Genomic DNA, 8,793 nt, shown 5'->3' on the forward strand with positions numbered 1-8,793 from the left:
CCGAGCCAGTATTTCTGTCTTTAGTTTTTGATAATTTTTAGCATCTTCTGGTGGTAGGTCAAAATAGGCTTTTTGAGAATCTCCGGTGAGGAAAGGAGCAATTAAGCCGGCCCACTGGTCCTGGGGCCACCCTTCTCTCTCTGCCGTCCTCTCAAATGTTGCCAGAAACGCCTCTACGTCATCACTCGGGGACAACTTCTGCAAGAAATGGCTTGCCCTTATGGTCACCTGGTTGCCAGGGGCAACGGCCACTTGTTCACGGCCCTGAGAAAGCTGCTGCACTGCTTCTTTTAAGGCCGCCATCTGATCCTGCATAACCCCTTGTTGGGTCGCTTGCTGGGCTGCTAACTGGGCCACCAACAGGCGAGTATTTTCTTGCTGCAAAGCCAGTGCCTCGTTGTGCTGCGTTGCTAAGCGCTGATTAGCTTCCTCATGGCGGGTCTGCGATTGTATATTCGCCAAGGACAGCTGTTTAATTAGCTCCTCCATGGTTTCAGCTTTCCGCAGTTGTGCAGCTTTAACCCAGGACATAAATTCACTGTACTGTCCCTTTAAATGTCAGTTCAAATCCACAAAAAAAAAAAATAGCAAGAAAAAATGCCTGTTACTTTGTCCTGCCCGCATTCGAGCACCACTTGTAATGTTCGGGGGACCAGGTAGACCGCAGGACACAGGCTTTTCATACAACAAAGGGGTTTATTAACTTAAATAGCTTTACAGCAGCCAAAAACAAAAGGAAAAAGATTTGTAGTCTCACCGACTTGCAAAGTCCAGAACAGCTGTCCTTATCAGAAACAGAGCTTGGTCTTGATGGCAGGTAGCTTCTCCTACCAGGAGCCTTCCAAACAGGACACTGCTGTCCACTTCATTTGCTGCAACCCAAAACAAACGCCAAACACCATCCACCATGTGTTCTCCACTCCTCCACACCCATCTACAACTTCCTGCCTTGCCTTTTAAAGACACTTCCTCTAACAGGTGGGTTAATCAATTTTCATTCCCTAAAGAGAGCACAACCCAAACAGAGGGGAAATATAGCGTCCTTCCAGGACCCAGCCACGGCGTCCATTACAAGGTATAGTATTTCAAATTAAGCAAAATGATTTCTCCATGCATATAGAGATATAGTTACCAATGGGTGTATGAGGACATGAGGACGTGTCACATGAACCGGCATTGCAGGATTATAGCCATCCAGTGATCCCATCGCTGCCACATGTATATAAAAGTAGATATATGTAGATAAACATATATGTTTGTAGCTTATACGCTTTATGGACTAATGAGGTTCCTAGGGATACATCACTATCCACACAATTGTAGTTCACCTCTTTTCCCCCCTTTCCTTGTCCACTTTGTCACCTGGTAGTACCCCTCTGTTGTCCTAGGTTTCTAATCATCTTCATGGCCCTACAACCTTTGGCTCAGGCCTTTCATTCATGCATACATGCATACATATCTTTATACCAATATCTATTGATTTTACTACTTTAGATGCCTGACAAACATACTTCTGTTCACAGCCTATACTTTTTATTGACCAATGAGGACCCTAGGGATACATCACTACACCTTTGTCATGCCTGCTCTCCGTTTGGCCCTGGATGGGGTCCCATTTGATCCTGCCCCCTCAGCTCCCTGGGGAGGCATCTGCTGCCGCACACCTGGAGCCATGGCCAAGCTCAATGGTAAGTATGGGGGGGGGCTAAAACCCCTCCTACCCTGTGCTTTTATAACTAATACTGTGCTATATTGCCAAACATATATATTTTTGTTCATCCTAGGTACATTGTTACACACATCCACCCCTGAAGAGCGAGCTGGATCTCACAAAACTAGTCGGGTAGTATGATGCCCGTGTACCATGTACTACTTCTACATTTATGTACCAATACTCCTTGTTTATATATTTTTTAATTGCCAACCGTTGATGTTATTTATCCATGTAAACATTTGTACTTGAATAAACCATATACTATATTTACTACTGTTATGTTTACTGGCGGAAACAGTGCCCACTTCATTTAAAGTCCCAGGGCGAATCCTTTGTTGTTTCATGTATATAGAAGGGGAGTATATAGAAGTGCTTGGCAGCTGTAGGCTTATTACTTGGTAATTAATGGATTCATATTGTAAAATAATTAAACTAGTTATACATAGCATGGCGTAGTTTATTCATTAGTTATATTAATTATAAGAGGGATTAGCCGACAGTGAAAAAAGGTGGGTGAGGGATAGGGTGTGGAGATGTGATGGGTGAAGTGAAAATGCATAATGTGAGGTACACTGATGACGGGGCAAGAGGGGTGTGAAAGTGAAAACAAAACAAAACCAAACCAAACTACTGAAAAAGAAAACTGAAACAACAAAATTGGAAGTGTGAAGAGGATAATGCATGCGTGTATGTGTGTGAGAAAAAAAGAAAAGAAAAAGGTGGACAATTGAATAAGATGGTGAGAGTGAGATGGATCAAGGTGCCAGACATGAGTGATATGACACTGAATGCTGTCTGCATAAAGTGAGGAAGTAGGATTATGATTATATTACTAAAGAATAATATTGAGTGGGTAAAGTAGTAATGTTAGTAAATGAATGGGTGTCGCTTAAGTACAAGGATTACCCAGTCATAATCATTCCAAAAGCTGCACTTACCAAGCACTCCATCAGTCTTGTATTAGTGTATGACAGCACTACCAGGGAACACCTCAGGATCTCCTGGGAGCTGTGGAGTTTTAAAGTATCTGCATGATTTGTCCATTGTCTGCAGGTGTAGGACCCCACCCAATCCACCCTCTCACAGGTCTACAACACCAAAAGGGCATCGTCCGCATGGTCCCCTTGGCGTTCCGGAAGGCATAAGCCCTGGCCTAAGCCATCGCCTCCGACGCAAAAGCTCCACGTCACTGACAGTCCGGTGGCGATCATGGAATGCCGCCGGCACGGAGAAAGCCCCCCACAGCGGCCCAAAAAAGAATCAACTGTAGGAAAACAAACATTGGGGAGAATCGCAGATAACATCTGCGTCTCCCCACTGTGCCGGGAAGCGAGGCGGAAAAGAGGCACCCCCCCCCCCCAGTGACACGGGGCTGAACAGAGCGGTTTGCACCAAAGGGATGGAAAAAAATAGAACACTGCAATGCATGCAAAGTAGTACAAATAAAATGATTTACAGATGATCATATGTTAATATAGGTATATTGTCGGCTAATCCCTCTTATAATTAATATAACTAATGAAGAAACTACGCCATGCTATACATAACTAGTTTAATTATTTTACAATATGAATTCATTAATTACCAAGAAATAAGCCTATAACTGCCAAACACTTCTATATACTCCCCTAATATTATTTAATGATGACTTACAAAAAGTTTTTTTGCATGTCCATCTGCAGGTGTTTTACCCCCCATCCTCCTCTCTGGGTCCCAAAACGTGGCCCCCTGTAAGCTCAGTGGACTATGCACCCACCCAGAGGGCGCGGGGGGAACATGTGGCAGCGATGGGATCACTGGATGGCTATAATCCTGCAATGCCGGTTCATGCGACATGTCCTCATGTCCTCATATACCCATTGGTAACTATATCTCTATATGCATGGAGGCATAATTTTGCTTAATTTGAAATACTATACCTATATATCTTTTTATATTGTCCAAAGTCTTTAATAAGATATTTTGACATTTCCCTAGAATATAAATCCCCCTGAAGAGACCGGAAATCGCAAGGGTCGAAAAGCATCAGGGTTTTTCATGTGGATACATATGTTACTAATACAATTGGCAAACCATGCTTGTACATAGAGTTAATTTTGCTATGAGTGATGTTCCATGTTTGTATTTGTTGCACTACCTATATGGATGATGTATTATTGTTCATTTGGAATTACCATTGTCCGTTAAATAAATTATTTTTTACATCAACTATTTTCACACCAACTCTCTGCTGCTAAAAAAAAAACCCTGGGGAAATTTCCTGTGTTTTGTCGTATACTTATGGGTTATGCAGCTTTGGGGGCTCCCTTATTGTGTTATTTTTCCTTTTTACTGTATATTGTTTAGGGGTTTTTTTTTATAATCTTCAGGCCTAAAATTATTTTTTTAACATGGGTGCAAAAAAAAAAAAAAAAAACAGCTCCAGAAGTGAAAGGGTTAAACATCTATAAACTAAACATGAACCTAAACTGGGTGTAATTTTTGTCTGGGCACATTGTGTTCCAGTACTGAACTGACCGAGTATAAAAAGATACGAGGGAACTTTCATTGGACACTCTCACCTTATACTTTAGTGTGTGAGGATTTATTTCAGATTTTTTATTATTTATTTTAAAAGATAAATCCATGTCATGTAATGCTTGAGCCAAAATGTAGACTGAGATATACACTCTATAGGATGTTTTCTCATCAGGATAATATAAATCAAGTGGACGTGTCCCCAAACTGTAGTTCATAAGAGGATATCCAGTTGTGAATGGTATACGGAAATTTTTAATTTGATTTTTTGAAAAGCATCTATATTCAGTTATGAGAATATCCTCTATCAGGGGGTCATTTGGGCGGCTGGATGGATAAATACTGCGAAAATATTCCAGCAATCCCTTTGTGTAGAGAAGGGGGAACGTAATCACTAAGCTGCAGTTACTGATACCAAAAAACACTTCACTCATTGACCAAGAATCTGGTAGAATAAATGTTTTCTCCATGTAATAAGGGACATTATTAAACAAAAACTTGTAATAAGTCAGACTAACTGAGCCACAAATAATAAGAACTTCCGTAGTTGAGGTCAGCAGCTCTGGAGGAATTTTATTATAATTCTTTACAGACACCAGAATCTTGAATTCAATACAAATTCCATGATTAGATAAATGTTTGCTGAGTAGTCGGATCTCCCTCTCTCCGTATTCATCATCAGATGTGAGGATCCCGACCCAGTTCCACTTCAACCTTTCCAGGAACTTTGCTATGGCCACATATTGCATCTTATCATCTGGGACTGTCCGGAAAAAGTTTGGATACATCTTTCTATCACTCAGTAAAGTATCTCTGGCTCCATAACTAATCTAGAAAGAAATAAAACAGTCTGTATAAATATGTATAAAGGAATAGTGATGGACGAACGTTTCGCCCGGTGGTCGTTTCGCGGCGAATTTCCGACATTCGCGGTCCGCACGTTCGAACGCCTTTTTCCGTCGTTCGCCGCGGCGGACTTACGTGTTTAATGTATACAAGAACTTTAACCTTTGGTGACACGTTTATCATGTGATACAGGACAGCCAATTGAGACATGACAGCACATGGACACTTGTACATTCCCCCTAACCTATAAATACACCCGATCCGGTGGCCATTTTACATTCTTTCTTCTGTTACGATAGGGACAGGTTCCTGTGTGGAGTAGGGAGAGATAAACCACTAGCTATTTGGTACACAAAAGTTCTTTTCAGGACTGGTATAGGTGTTAGGTGTTGATAGGTTTGCTGTGCTGCTGATTCTTGCAGCAGCCTGAGTGTCTTTTGTTAGTTTAGAGAAAGGGAAAGGACGGTGTATGCTACAGGGACAGCCAGATTAGTCTTTCATCATCATCATCATCATCATCATCATTAGCTGTTACTATCAAGGTCCACAAAAGAGCTGTTCCAGTAACCACTAATCGTTCTCTTTTTTTGCCAATTTGTATAGGGACAGGAAGGAAGCAGTGTTGTCAGGCAGTGAGGGTAATTTTAAAGACTTGCTGTTATTATTAGTTCCACAAAGGTTCTTTTCAGGACTGGTATCAGTGGTACAGTAATAGGCTTGTACATGTATAATATTCTTTCTTCCAAATATAGAAAGGATATTATACTTGACTGCTGCCCTTCTGCTGCAGTCTGCTAAACATTCACAACTCACTTGTTCCACAAAAGTTCTTATAAGGACTGGTAACTTGGTATAGGGTGCTACGGTACATAGGCTTGAGTGCGGTACAGTCTGCTGTTCTGTAAGGACCGCTATCGGTCCACAATAGATAGGGTTGACGTGCACCACTGCTGACCGCTGCCCTATACTGCAGCAGTCCTTCAGCGGTATAGGGACTGACGTACAGTCTGCTAATCACTAACACACAACCTGCTTGTTCCACAAAAGTTCTTATAAGGACTGGTAACTTGGTATAGGGTGCTACGGTACATAGGCTTGAGTGCGGTACAGTCTGCTGTTCTGTAAGGACCGCTATCGGTCCACAATAGATAGGGTTGACGTGCACCACTGCTGACCGCTGCCCTATACTGCAGCAGTCCTTCAGCGGTATAGGGACTGACGTACAGTCTGCTAAACACTAATACACAACCTGCTTGGTCCACAAAAGTTCTTATAAGGACTGGTAACTTGGTATAGGGTGCTACGGTACATAGGCTTGAGTGCGGTACAGTCTGCTGTTCTGTAAGGACCGCTATCGGTCCACAATAGATAGGGTTGACGTGCACCACTGCTGACCGCTGCCCTATACTGCAGCAGTCCTTCAGCGGTATAGGGACTGACGTACAGTCTGCTAAACACTAATACACAACCTGCTTGGTCCACAAAAGTTCTTATAAGGACTGGTAACTTGGTATAGGGTGCTACGGTACATAGGCTTGAGTGCGGTACAGTCTGCTGTTCTGTAAGGACCGCTATCGGTCCACAATAGATAGGGTTGACGTGCACCACTGCTGACCGCTGCCCTATACTGCAGCAGTCCTTCAGCGGTATAGGGACTGACGTACAGTCTGCTAAACACTAATACACAACCTGCTTGGTCCACAAAAGTTCTTATAAGGACTGGTAACTTGGTATAGGGTGCTACGGTACATAGGCTTGAGTGCGGTACAGTCTGCTGTTCTGTAAGGACCGCTATCGGTCCACAATAGATAGGGTTGACGTGCACCACTGCTGACCGCTGCCCTATACTGCAGCAGTCCTTCAGCGGTATAGGGACTGACGTACAGTCTGCTAATCACTAACACACAACCTGCTTGTTCCACAAAAGTTCTTATAAGGACTGGTAACTTGGTATAGGGTGCTACGGTACATAGGCTTGAGTGCGGTACAGTCTGCTGTTCTGTAAGGACCGCTATCGGTCCACAATAGATAGGGTTGACGTGCACCACTGCTGACCGCTGCCCTATACTGCAGCAGTCCTTCAGCGGTATAGGGACTGACGTACAGTCTGCTAAACACTAATACACAACCTGCTTGGTCCACAAAAGTTCTTATAAGGACTGGTAACTTGGTATAGGGTGCTACGGTACATAGGCTTGAGTGCGGTACAGTCTGCTGTTCTGTAAGGACCGCTATCGGTCCACAATAGATAGGGTTGACGTGCACCACTGCTGACCGCTGCCCTATACTGCAGCAGTCCTTCATCGGTATAGGGACTAAGAGTTTTGTCACAGGGTCATTTAAAAAATGACAGGCAGAGGAAGAGGCAGGCCCTTCCGCAGGGGTGGTAGGGGTAGGGCAGGAGCAACAGGCTTGAGCCAAAGTGGGAAGTTGCAGAAGGTGCGTTCAATTACTTTAAAGGATGCACCAGACTTGGTTGAGTGGCTCGCTCAGCCTTACTCTTCTGCACCCTCCTCATCCTCTCGATCTGCACCCTCTTCTTCACTCTCTGCTATGTGCACCCCCAAAGACACTACCACCAACAACACGACCACCACCACCACCACCACATACCTTCCGCTTGAGTCACTGGAATTATTTTCCGATCCATATCAAGAGGACATTTCTGATGCGCAGCCACTCTTGGTATTGGATCAGGAAGAGGAGGTAGCAACAAGCGCTACTCAGCAGTCTGACGCCAGTACCCAGATCAGCCCAAGGAGGAGGTTGGTCCCCGGTGTTGCTGCCTACTCCGAGATCTCTACTTATAGCGGTGGGGAAGGTGACGTTGATGATGACGTGTCTAGTGATGTCACGTGGGTGCCCACAAGAGAGGAAGAGGAGGGGAGTTCAGAGGGAGATATGGACCAGCAGATAGGGAGGAGAAGCAGCAATGACTTACATTGCACAGCAGGGACAAAGCAGACTGCAAATGTATCAGGAGCGAGTCATCGACCATGTACGGTCACATCTGGCGCTCCCAGGACACCGGCACATGGCTCCGCAGTGTGGGCTTTTTTTAACGTGTCCGCTGCTGACAATAGCGTTGCCATCTGCAATCTTTGCAGTCAACGCGTTAGTCGCGGTAAGCCCAATACTCACCTAGGGACGACCGCCTTAAGAAGGCACATGAGCAGCCATCACCGAGCCCAGTGGGAGCAACGGAACACACAAAGCCACACTGCAGGCTCTCACCGTCCAGCCTCGTCTTCTACTTCTCCTTCTCCTCTCTCCTCACAATTGTCCTCCACTCCACCTTCCATCACGCCAAGCTCACATTTTTCTGCAAAAAGGCAGGCTTCCGTGGGCCTAATGTTTGAGCGTAAAAAAATGATGACGCCGGATAACCCTCTTGCCCAACGGTTGGCGGCTGGCTTGTCAGAACTCATAGCCCGCCAACTACTGCCATATAAACTGGTGGACTCGGAGGCCTTTCGCAAATTTGTGGCCATTGGAACACCACAATGGAAGGTCCCAGGAAGGAAGTATTTCTCAGAGAAGGGCATCCCAGAGCTATATGGCCATGTTCAGCGGCAAGTGAATGTATCTCTGGCACACAGTGTCGGTGCCAAGATACATCTGACCACAGACACGTGGTCTAGCAAACACGGGCAGGGAAGGTATATCAGTTTTACTGCCCACTGGGTGAACCTTCTGACGGCCGTCAAGCATGTAAC

The 8,793-nt window shown here is 44.6% G+C and overlaps 1 long non-coding RNA gene across 1 annotated transcript; it reads left to right on the forward strand.

The window, feature by feature from the left end:
- Positions 1–1,010: 1,010 nt before the first annotated feature.
- On the forward strand, positions 1,011–1,946 carry LOC143976260 (uncharacterized). The gene is made up of 3 exons (XR_013272578.1): positions 1,011–1,075; positions 1,524–1,688; positions 1,785–1,946. It is a non-coding gene; the product is annotated as an uncharacterized LOC143976260 (long non-coding RNA).
- The last annotated feature ends 6,847 nt before the right edge of the window (positions 1,947–8,793 follow it).

Source organism: Lithobates pipiens, unplaced genomic scaffold (assembly GCF_037356315.1).
Source record: "Lithobates pipiens isolate NorthernLeopardFrog02 unplaced genomic scaffold, aLitPip1_a1.2 Scaffold_13, whole genome shotgun sequence".
Lineage (NCBI taxonomy): Eukaryota > Metazoa > Chordata > Amphibia > Anura > Ranidae > Lithobates > Lithobates pipiens.